Below are 13,255 nucleotides of genomic sequence, written 5' to 3' on the forward strand. Positions count from 1 at the left end.
GATGCCTGACTGCAACAAAATAAACAAGTTTGCAACATTTAGTGTTTTTAAGAACATCACCCATCATCATCAAAACAGTACAGTACAGAAAAATTGCCTTCACCTCAAAAATCTTTTAATGACAAATAAGTGAAAAAAATATATATCAAAATTGAAAGCCCAAAAAAAACGTTTCAAGGAACTCATACATGACCGTTTGGATTGCTGCAAAACTGGGAAATGTCATTTGCCTGAAACAGTTTTTCTGGAGAATTGGTACTGGTTTGAACTTATTCATCAGCGAGCTCTCACTCTCGGAATGAAACTAACTTATCAAATGGCATGCTAATCACATGCACAATTTTAATCAACCAAAGCTATGATTTTGTTTTGATATTTGTGTTTGAGAAAAAAAGTTGGACAAAAACCCACAACCTGTCAAGTCTGTAATAATTGTGAATGCAAAAGCAATATGAATTTTCACAGCGAAAACGAAGCTTTGACGGCAAAATTTGCTGAGTTCTATTCAAGCAGAGTAACATTATGCATTCTGCACAAATTATACTGAATTCCATTTGGGACCAGGGGGTAAAACAATAATAAAAGTAAACCTTGAGAGTGCAGCTCCTCTTTCTTAGGCTGGTCTTGGACATCTTCTTGTGGATGGGTAGATGTCTTAGGAGATGCTAAGCCTGAATAAGACACAAAGGAAATTTAAAACATGTTGTGTTTAAGAACATCAATCATCAATACACAAAATTTGGGTTAGATTATTTGCTTACATCTTAAACTTATTACCTTACAAGTGTAAAAGACCAATATTGTTAGCCAAAAAAAAAAGGGTTTGAAGGATCAGTATTCCTTTTTTAATCAAAATATAAACAGTAATTTTAAGTGCATCAAATGCCGGAAAAAGATATCGAGGAGTGGTGCTGGTATGAAAGTTGTTTTTATCAGTGAGCTCTTAGAATTAAACTGAGAAATGAAACACAAGGCAATCAGCTGATCAGCTAAATAGTTGAAATTGTCTGAATAAAAAGATGATAGTAAATAGAGTTTGACTCACTGGACTCATCAGGAGATGTCGTCATAATTACATGGCTTTGCTGTCTGATCAGGAAGACATCTCGAATGCAACTGGCTGGCTGACTGCTGCCACCGGAGTACGACGTGACATCAGGGTATATACGCTTTCTGTCTCCACTCCATCCACATGACCCACTGATAATGAGATGTGGTCATCATTACACGGCTTTGCTGTCTAATCAGGAAGACATCTCGAGTGCAACTGGCTGGCTGACTGCTGCCACTGGAGTACGACGAGACATCAGGGTAGATATGCTTTCTGTCTCCACTCCATCCACATGACAATGAGATATGGTCATCATTACACGGCTTTGCTGTCTAATCAGGAAGACATCTCGAATGCAACTGGCTGGCTGACTGCTGCCACCGGAGTACGACGTGACATCAGGGTATATACGCTTTCTGTCTCCACTCCATCCACATGACCCACTGATAATGCGATGTGGTCATCATTACACGGCTTTGCTGTCTAATCAGGAAGACATCTCGAGTGCAACTGGCTGGCTGACTGCTGCCACCGGAGTACGACGTGACATCAGGGTATATACGCTTTCTGTCTCCACTCCATCCACATGACCCACTGATAATGCGATGTGGTCATCATTACACGGCTTTGCTGTCTAATCAGGAAGACATCTCGAGTGCAACTGGCTGGCTGACTGCTGCCACCGGAGTACGACGTGACATCAGAGGTAGATACGCTTTCTGTCTCCACTCCATCCACATGGCCCACGTTCAGCTGCAATGTGGAGATGAAGTCAAATATATAAAAGTTAATGAATAGTCTAGTTTTTGGTTTGGGATTATGAACACAGCCATACACACCTACTCCCCCTTAGTGTTAGTGTTTTAACTATACATGGAATTTGTAAGCATATTTTTCATTGAAGACAGTATCTTTTACACGAGTTAAACAAATTTGAATTTTCCGCTGGAAGAAAATTATTTCCAGAGGCGTATGACTCAGACTTGAGTCACATTTCAATAATGAAGCTGTGACGGCAAAATTCGTGAGCAACTTTTTGCATTATTATAGAGCTCCATTAGGGACAAGGGGTAAAACAACAGTCAAAGTAAACCAGGGGAGTGCAGCTCCTATTTCTAGGGCTGGTCTTGTACAAGGTTGAAATGAAACAAGAAGCAATCAGTTGATCAGCCAAACAGTTGAACATGTCTGCATAAAAAGATGACAATAAATAGTTTGACTCACTGGACTCATCAGGAAATGTGCTTATCAATACACGGCTTTGCTGTCTAATCAGGAAGACATCTCGAGTGCAACTGGCTGGCTGACTGCTGCCACTGGAGTACGACGAGACATCAGGGTAGATACGCTTTCTGTCTCCACTCCATCCACATGGCCCACTGATAATGCGATGTGGTCATCATTACACGGCTTTGCTGTCTAATCAGGAAGACATCTCGAGTGCAACTGGCTGGCTGACTGCTGCCACTGGAGTACGATGCGACATCAAGGTAGATATGCTTTCTGTCTCCACTCCATCCACATGACCCACTGATAATGAGATGTGGTCATCATTACATGGCTTTGCTGTCTAATGAGGAAGACATCTCGAGTGCAACTGGCTGGCTGACTGCTGCCACCGGAGTACGACGCTGACTGCCGCCACCAGAGTACGACGTGACATCAGGGTAGATGTGCTTTCTGTCTCCAATCCATCCACATGGCCTGTGTTCAGCTGCAATAAGGAGAAAAGGTCAAATATAACAAAGGTTATGAATAGTCAGGTTTTGATTAGTTGAGGTATACGGACACAGTCCTGCAGAAGAAGTTATACGGAGCCCCCCCCCCCCAACACACACACCCTTAGTATTGTAACTATAGAGGGAACTGGTAAAGCAAAGTTTTATACAAGCTCTTTGCATGAAAAAAACAAACTTTTTTTTTCATCAGGAAGAAAATAATTTCCAGCCAAGGTATCCTTTTGCAGAAATGTAGGACTCAGACTCGAGTCACATTTGCAATCATACCAGGCAAAAGTAATTTTGAGCAACGTAAAATGGCAATAACAGTGAGCTCTCAGAATGAAACTGATCTAGTAAGTGACAAACCAATTATTCAATTACCAAAAGCTTAGAATTTGTCTTGGTGTTTATGTTTAACATAAAGCATTTTCTTTAAATCTTCCACAAATCTTTACCACCCAGGCTTTTGCCTGTAAACCGTTGTCAAAAAACAAACAAACATAAGTAGAAGAAATACTTTGCCTCATTCCAGTCCTTGAAGATTGTCCACTAATCACCTGCAAAAAAAATCACACAACATTGTCACAATAAAGACTTAAAAACTATTGAATGCAGAAAACAGAGCAAAAGATGATGTTAAGGCAAATTCAGGGCAAATTCTTGTTCATTCAGCCTTCTATCGCAAAATTAAAATACAATTCAAAGTATTTTAGCGGAGTCGTCTAAATCTTTTGCCCCAGTTTTCAATTATTTGTGTATCATAGGGGCTTCCACTATTTGGGTCCCTGTCTTGCCTCCAGTCAGCTGTACATTTAGAGTCTTTTCTTCTTGACAATTTAAACAGTTTCTGACAAGCAGGTTCTGTATTTCTCTTGTGAGCTGGCATCGGCAAGCAGAGACATTTGCACTTGAGGCCTGTCGTTCAAGAAACGAAAGTGAACAGACATCGGCAAGCAGAGACATTTGCACTTGAGGCCTGTCAATCAAGAAACAAAAGTGAACTAACATCGGCAACCAGTGACATGGACTAGTGGCCTATTGAAATCATTGAAAAATAACTACAGGTTTGAAAGAGCTAATAGAATGCTATCTAACTCACCATAACCATAGCTCATCACCATCTTCTCCCTGTCTCAGACATCATCATCAAAGTGTCTATCTTCAATAAGTTGAAACGTCTTGACCGTCGGGGCCGACTCCCTGCAAGATTACTCCTCCAGTGTGAAATAATAAGAAAAGTTAGGAGGCATTATATATCATTGTATACGTTTGGTAACGACTCTTAAAATATAAAGCAACTAATCATTCTAATAATTGGTTAGAAGCCTACAACAGCTTTCGGTAGTAAAAAAGCATTTTGAGAAACATTTCACTTTAAGTTATGAGAAAATTAATATATAATCAGTTTTGAATATTTAATCTGAGAAGCTTATTTCGAACCTGACAAGCAAATCTTATTAGAGGCTCTAAAGCAAAACTGCAGTAATGATTCTCAGATTGTTCACATGTTAGATTTTTTGTATACATCTAAATTTATATACGATTAAAACAATCAAATGGTTACAAAAACCAAAGGTACACTTTGGCTTTAAGGACACTTTTAAGGCATCATAAGGCGCCATTTTTATGGTCAATCATGTCATTGTGCGTTATTCAGTGAAGTGCCCATTTTAAGCAACACGGCGTTTACACTTTAACATATTGACCACCAAAATGGTGAGTGTGGCACAGTCACTGCATGTGACGTGAGTGCAAGGGGTCAATACTTCAGTTAACAACACTCAACTCGAGTAGGTTCCAATTTATGTCAGGACTTTTAAATTGTAGGTCTTGAAAATGAACAGGCCCTTTATCTATCTCTGCAAGATCCCCACTCAGGGTTCAGGAAGTTCTCTTACAGTTTAACTATGGTTCTTAATGTGGTCATTCTTACTGGCCATTACTTCACTCACAGACTTTATTCCGGAAATTGTTTTACCTGTCAATACTGTTCCTCCAAGTTATGTCTCAGCCAAACGAAAGCCAGTCATCGTGAATGTCTGGAGAAGTCTAGATCCCTGTCCGATGCATCTGGTGGTAATTTCCATCCCAGCAGGAGGACATCTCAACTGTGTGTATGGTTCGTCTCCTTCACAAGACCTGGTGGATATCCTGGGCAGCCATCTGAAAGAGAAAAAATAATTAAGAGCAGGAGTTGATCAAGGTACACTGAACTGTTTGACGGTACGTGCCACACTTGCATCTGACTGAAGGCACATGCCGATCTTCTGCAGAAGAAAAGATTTCTTCCAGGGCAAATAAATTATTTGTTTTTACTTTAAGTGGCGGTACTCTTTTGACTATTGAAGAATGCATTAATTCAAACCTTCATATTACTTCTCTATCATGGGATGGTAGGATCAGGGGAGGGGTACATCTTTTGCTAAAACGACAACTCAAGCGTTGCATTCATCACACCATGACTACACTGAGGGATGACAGCCTGCAAGGTGACTATCGAAACAATGTCTTTTAAAGATTAATAACAGCAAATCAGTTTTCAACCTCATACTACTTTCAAAATAATACCACTGGGCATGCTCTTTGGTCTAGTGGTTAAAGGAACATTACAGAATTGGTTTTTGCTAATAAAACAGTTGCTGGTAGTGTAAGCACTTTATGTAAACTACCATATACATAAACTGACCTGTAGAAGTTTGAGATCGCCGGCCATCTGGGTCACGAGAGAATAGTGAAAAAATTATTACAAAGCTAGAAGTTAGATTGTTTATTTCTCATCAAATATGACATTTCAGACAGAATATTTCAAGGGATGTTTTCAACTATCATAACCATTAGACCGTGTAAGTTGTATGTCATTCTGTGATCTTCACGATTTTTGTTTCTTACCAATTCTGTAACGTTCCCTTAAGAAATCTGTACCAAGTTGTATGGCTTAGCTTCCTGCATAAGTTGGTCATCATTATCCTCTTGCAGAGTACAAGCCAAATGTCTGTGCTAGCTGAATTAAAGTAAATGCTTAGAAAACATGATGCTACTAAGGGCAGGAGTTGATAAGATGCAGTTATTTGTTATTGAAAGAAATATTAATCAAACCTTCATATTACTTCTGTGTCATTGGATGGTAGGATCAGGGGAGGGGTACATCTTTTGCTGAGACGACAGCTCCAGCGTTGCATTCACCACACCATGACTACACTGAGGGATGACAGCCTGCAAGGTGACTAACAAAACAATGTCTTTTAAAGATTACTACAAACAAATCAGTTTTTAACCCCATAATACTTCAAAATAAAAGCACTGAGCAAGCTTGTTGGTCTAGTGGTCAAGAAATCTGGAGCCAATTTCATGGCTTCCAGCATAATTTTGTCATCATTATCCTCTTGCAGGGTAGAGCCAAATTTATGTGCTAGCTGAATATAAAGTGAAGAATGCCTAGAAACATGATGCTACACACAAGCTGTATGGCAAGAGTTGAAAAGATACAGTTTAGTGGATGCCTCACTTCTGTCTAAAGGAATGCCATTCTTCTACATGAGGGAATGATTTCTCCCCCCGAAAAAACATGTTTCGTTTTGGTTATTGAAAGAATATGCTAATTCAAACCTTCTTTACACTTCTCGGTCATGGGATAGAATGATCAGGGGAGGAGTCCTTTTTGTTTGCTGAGACAACAGCCCCAGCGTTGCATTCACACCATCACGACCCTAACGGATGACAACCTGCAAAAAAACTAACAAGAAAATATCTTTATATAAGGGGATAACAGAATATGTATATTTGGTTTGACGTAACACCATGTGTTTATCTACTTGAGTTTGTTCTGGCTATATATTCTAATACTATGGAGTAAATTTTAAAAACTTTTTGGGTAAACTTCTGTTCTGAAAAGAACAGCTCTGCTTTAATTAACTGCAATACCACGGAGTGAGATCTTATTTGGTCTCAAGGTTTTAACTAGCTTGCTCTAGTCATCATCAGGTGATTACACAAAGGATAAGATAAGTTTCACCTCATCACATTGGGCAAGCTTGTTGGTCTTGTGGTTAAAAAAGACATCTAAAGCCAATTTCTCTCTCAGCAAAGAACACTGCTTTTTACTTAAGCACGGTTCATACTTCCTGCGAATGCGAAGCGAATTTGACATGAATTTGATGTCACAACCTTCTTTCGCACCAATATTCGCAAGTGAGTTGAGCAGAGTTGAACTGCTGCGAATTATTCGTTGCGAATTTGTGACGTCAACATTCGCATTCGCATTCACATGAAGTATGAACCTGGCTTTATGGTGGATGTCCTCTTTTGAAATATGCATTACTTCAAACCTTCATATTACTTCTCTGACATGGGATGGTAGGATCAGGGGAGGGGTACATCTTCTGCTGAGACGACAGCTCCAGCGTTGCATTCACCACACCATGACTACACTGAGGGATGACAGCCTGCAAGGTAACTAACAAAACAATATATTCATTAGGTGATTAATTATGGGCAACAACAAAATAAGTTTTCTCCTCATCACATTGGGCAAGACCGTATTGAATATGATGTCACGCGGCTCAAATATCTGACCTACATGATGGCATCTGTGCGTGTGCGTGCGTGTTTGCATGTATGTGCCGTAGAAATCAAACAGGGAATGTTGCGTGCTGCGTGCTTCGATGATGTATGTGTTTGGACGTGCATACGGTTTGCCCTACAAGATTTTTCATAGCATAAAGGGGTTATTTAATACGGTCTATAAAGACATCTTGAGCAAATTTCTCTCTCAACAAACAACATTGCTTTTGACCTTATAAGTGGATGGTTCTCTTTTGGTAATTGAAATATGGATTTATTCAAACCTTCATATTACTTCTCTGTCATGGGATGGTAGGATCAGGGGAGGGGTACATCTTTTACAGAGAACACAGCTCCAGCGTGGCATTCACCACACCATGGCTACTGGCTACACTGAGGGATGACAGCCTGCAAAGTAACTAACAGGTACGAAGAAAGTTTTTCAAGGTTATTTCTAAGTGAATTTTTTTTTAACCTCATCATACTTGGTATAAAAATTCTTTTAAAATCACTGGGCAAGCTTCTTGATTATGGCTTTGCTACCTATAAAAAAATGCTTATTGCTAAGTGCAGTTTTTCTTCTCTCATTACAGTGCTGTATTTTGCTTATCATACAACGATGTCGAGTAACAAAAAAATTAAGAACAACACTCGGTTTCTTGACCCTACTATACTTAAGTTTCCAACACTCAATCCTTGCTTAGTAACATGTAGAGTACAAAATATGTCATGGCTCTTGAACAGTCTCATTATCCATGTATCTGGGAATCACAGATCAGGAAATAATCCTATAGGTCAGACCAGATACGTCACAGAGGTAATTGTCCCCATATTGCCTGTAGTCATCGTCTTGGTGCCCCTTGAACTGTGCCGCCAAAGGAAATTATTTGCAGTTTGCTAAGGACATGAACTCCCTAATTGGTATTGTTGTCTTTTAAAAATGATGTCACACAGCCAGATAGTTCCTAACTGATCACTCAATTTCACTGGCACCAACCGCTTTGTATACAATGAACGGATCCCGGACACCATGTTGAAAACAGCCCCAATCTTCCAAAACCAACCAATTTGAGTTTTGCGGGGTGTCTGAACTGCCTCAATCCTCAAAAATTAACAGATCTGAGTTGTGAAGGATGCCTTCTGTCTCAATGCTCCAAAATCATACAAGTTGATCCCGTAGAGTTGAGTTTGAAAAACTTAAAGGAAGTTTTGAGTTTTAAATCTCATCTTTTCATTCATTCAAACTGATATTTATTTCCATACTTCATGAAAACCCATCTTCTGTTAAAGTCTATTTCACTCCACTGCAGGAAGAAAGCCTCTTCACAAATTCTCCACTCACTCTGTCCAGCGCTGTCTGTTGCCAAGCAATTCCCTAATATGTACTTCGTTCATCTCTCCATCTTCTGTTTTTGTCGCCCTCTTTTTCTTGTTCATTTTCTTGGAGTCCGGTTGGTTATTTTGCATGCCCTGTTGTCATGACTTCTCACTAGGTGACCTGCCCATCTCCACTTCTTAGATTTAATAAGATCCAGTCTTCATTCCTCATTTCTCACCCTGTCCTTCTTTGTTATACTCCTATCATTACTCTTTTCATAGCCCTCTCTGTTACCCTTGTTTCTCAAGTTGTTTAAGAGGTTGTCCATGTCTCGGCAACATACGAAAGGACAGGTGTGATGCACTGATCGAATAGCTGCCTTCATAGCCAAACTTCACCCATCCTAACTGGATTCTTCTCCCATTGAAGCAAGGTGATTTCTTTCCAAGATAGATTTCTTTCCGTATGGACTGTAAAAGGGGTAACCCTGTTTCGGCCCTAGGAGTAGGTGGCAACGGCTTTTGGACAAAAATAATTGTAGCCCACACCTTGAAGTGGCCTTCAGGCCTTGTGTGTCTGGCGACATGCATAAAAAATAAAATAAAATAAAATGTAGTAGTCCACTGTCTCTTTTCCTGAACAGCTATTTTGAAGTTTTGCTACTCATCATGACCTTTGTTTTCTTGATGTCCATGTTAAGGCCAAACTTAATACTTTTATCAGTAAGCTCTTGAGCTAGCCTTTACAGTTCCTCTACTGGGGTGTGACTGAAAATGAGGACACCATCGGCAAATCGGAGATGTGTGCGTATTCTCCATCTGTCCAGATCCCTTTACCACTCCAATCAATATTCTTAAAAAACTTCTTCCAGGGCGCTCTTAAGAACTTTGGTGACACTGGATCACTTTGTTTGACACTCCTTATTATCAGCATTGATACAGTGGTTGATAATATTGTCCAGGTGAACTCTTGCAGTCGGCTCTTTAATGTAAAGCTTTGATGATTTGTATGTACATGTACTTCCCATCAGTACTTTGCTTTCCAAGCTGGTTCTCACAAGATGAGGCAGGAGGCCTTTACTCGGGTTGGTTTGTACACAGGGTGAGAGAGGAAGCTTTTTCTAAGGTTGTTTCTACAGGATGAGGGAGGGAGCCTTTCCTTGGGTTGGTTTCATCAAGATGGGGGAGGAGGCCTTTCCTTCGGTTGCTTCCCTCAAGATGCAGGAGGAGGCCTTTGCTTGGAATGGTTCCATCAAGATGAGGGAATGAGCCTTTCTTTTTGGGTTGGTTCCTATAAGATGGGGAGGAGGACATTTCTTGAGTTGGTTCCCACAAAGCGGGGGGGGGGGGGGGAGAACTTTCCAGGGCTGGTTTTTACACAAGATGATAGAGGAGGCTTTTCCTATGGTTGGTTCCTACAGGATGAGGGAGGAAGCCTTTCCTTAGGTTTATTCCATCAAGATGTGGGAAGAAGGCCTTTACTTGGGTTGGTTCTCATAAGATGAGGAAGAATCCTTTCTTTTTAGGGTGGTACCTACAGTATGGGGAGGACTTTCCTTGACCTGGTTCCAACAAGACGAGGGGGGGGGGAGGATTTTGTGGGTTGGTTCCCACAATATGAGGGAGGAAGCTTTTCTTCTCACAACAAGAGGGAAAGAGCCTTTGTTTGGGTTGGTAAACACAAGACGACAGAAGGAGCATTTCTTTTGGGGAATTGGTTCCCACAAGATAGGGAGGACCTTCCATGGGCTGGTTTCCACAAGACGAGGGGAGAGGGGGGGGGGGCTTTCCTGGGTTGTATTCAAAATATGAGGGGATGGTTCTGACAAGACTAGAGGGGGGGGGGGCTTTCTTGGGATGGTTGCCGAAACATGAGTAAAGAGGTCTTTCCTTTGGTTGGTTCCTACAAGATGAGAGTTGAGTCCTTTCCTTTGGTTGGCATGGTTCCCACTAGATGGGGGAGGGCGCTTTGGGGTTGGCAACTTAAGGGCAAGATGAGGCCTTTCCTTGAGTTGGTTTTGTCAAGATGACAGAGGTGGCCTTTCTTTGGGTCGGCATGGTTCCCATTAGAGGGAGGGGGGTTCCTTGGCATGGTTCCGACAAGACGAGGGGGGATGGTTCACACAAGATGAGTAAGGAAGTCTTTGCTTTGATTGGTTCCCACAAGATGAGGGGGAGGGGCTTTACTTGGGATGGTTCCAACAAGACGAGGGGGGGGGGCTTTCCTTCGTCTGGTTGCCACAAAATGAGGGAGGAGGCCTTTCATTGGGTTGGATCCTTCAAAATGAGGTACATGTCGGAAACCTTTACTTGCGTTGGTTAATAATCAAAATAAAATAAACATTCTTGGGTTGGCTACTTTAGGGCAAGATGAGGGAGGTGGCCTTTCCTTGGATTGGCATGGTTCCAACGAGATGGAGGGGCGCTTTTCTTGGGGTGGTTCCCACAACATGAGGCTGGAGGCCTTTTACTTGGGTTGGATCCTGCTAAATGAGGTAGGAAACCTTTATTTGCAGCGGTTAATAAAAAAAACTTCTTGTGGTTGGCTACTTTAGGGCGAATGTATTTCTTTACTCCTACAAGACAACCAACCACACATCGCAAACTAACATCATAGAAAATGAAACCCGCCAGACTTTTTGGGGTCCCTCTTCTTCTTTCATTCGATGTCTGGACCAAGGTAAACATTGATTGTAATTAGATTGCTAATTTAGTGACTTCAAGCTAATGATGGTGTCGTCATCAAGGTCCAGAGTGAGTCCCTGTTGTCCCTGTTCCCTGTGGTCTAAAGTCAGGGCAGTCATGAATGATGTGGGTGATGGTTTGCGGGGTCTGCCACACTGACACAGCTATGAGCGTAGCTCCAATGCTATTAGAGGAACGAGGCGGTACGGCCCCAAGATGATTGAGTTGGAACCCAAGCTCCACGAGGAAGATTCACTCACTGCCTAGTACATCAGTGGCGTTGTCATCTTGAATGATGTTACACTCTTCAAAAAAGCCCTACACTCTTTGCCCCAGTAGGGATAACAACTTCCTCTTTAGGATGTTCTACTTAGCAGCTTGAAGGAGCAAGTAAAAGTGTTGTTTAGCATTATTCACTGCTATCTCTGGGGCTGGTAGGTCTCTAACCAGACAATCAGCGACTCTTGAGAAACATGTCAAGTTGGCTTTCTGGAAATTCCATTATTTTGGGGAAATACTGTTGATCTTAATCCGAGCGTCACTGGCGACAACGACAGGGCAGTGTCCATATCTTGGGTCAGGATTGTGAAATCTGCGTCGTTGATGGTTTGCGGTCTGCCACACTGACACAGATATGAGCTGGTAGCTCCGATGCTATTAGAGGAACGAGGCGTTACGACCCAGAAATTTCTAAGATGATAGAGTTGGACCCAGGCCCAGCGAGGAAGATTCACTCACTGCCTAGTTCATCTGTGGCGGTGTCATCTTGAATGTTGTTACACTCTTGAAAAAAGCCTCAGACTCTTTGTCCCAGTATGGAAAATGACTTCCTCTAGGAATGTTCTACTTAGCGGCTTGAAGGAGCATGGCTGTAAAAGTCTGGTTTCAAGCTTTATTCACATCTGTATCTGGGGCTGGTAGGTCCTTAACAAGACGATCAGTGGTTCTGAAAATGCCAGGGCTGTGGCTAGATCTTTAGAAAGGGCTGAGAAATCTAAGTCGACATTGGCTAGCCTGGCTGTACACATCACAACATGTCTTGTGAGGATTTTGTGAGGATGGGAGTAGAAAGCTGTAGAAAGTTGTAGAAAGTTGTAGAAAGTTGGAGCGTCCTTAGGGTCAAATACTAAGTGGAGTTTGTTGAGTTTAAGCCCAGTTGGGGACTAGTGCGATCCATTGTTGGTGTCTGGGTATCTCCACTCCATGTTTCTCCTAAGTCACTCAGTACAGATAAAGGTTGTGGAAGAGATAACTTGTAGCGATTGGAAGTAGACAGGTGCTGCAGGTGGTTAGTTGATCTTGATGACGAACCACTAATGAGTCGGGAGCATGGTCGGAGAAACTCAAGGGATTTTTCAGGAGACTAGCTGAAGTACCCTCTTTGACGCTGGTGGCACTTCCATGTCTCTGTTAGGGGAGAGGCAGATCAAGTCAAAACCCTCAACTTTGAGCTCCTCTTCGCGTTGTTCAATGTTCACACAACATTTTTGTACTTTGGAGATTTCAAGTTTACTTCGGTGAAACTTAGACGGAGCTTACCATGGCCACCACAGACAGGTATTAAACAGCTTGACCCAAGCTTAAGTGGGTATCCAAATTTGATATAATTACCTACTATAAATACAGGGTATTTTAAATTAATTGACTGCTTAATTGGTAATAGTCAAAGACCAGTGTCCTCGTTTGGTTTACAGCATCTAAACATTTGCATAAAAATACCAAACCTATAAAAATGAGATCCCTTTTTGTGAAGAAAATGCGTGATACAGTAGCTGTTCCTCATTGCATATAATGGGCAAAATAGTCCTGTTCATAGAACAATGGGAACAATGTTCTTGTATTATTGAAATACGTGAACAAAACTCGAATATGGTCCGATTTCTATCTCGATTTATAGTTTATTTGACCTGACAAAACTAAA

Source organism: Asterias rubens, chromosome 1 (genome assembly GCF_902459465.1).
Source record: "Asterias rubens chromosome 1, eAstRub1.3, whole genome shotgun sequence".
Lineage (NCBI taxonomy): Eukaryota > Metazoa > Echinodermata > Asteroidea > Forcipulatida > Asteriidae > Asterias > Asterias rubens.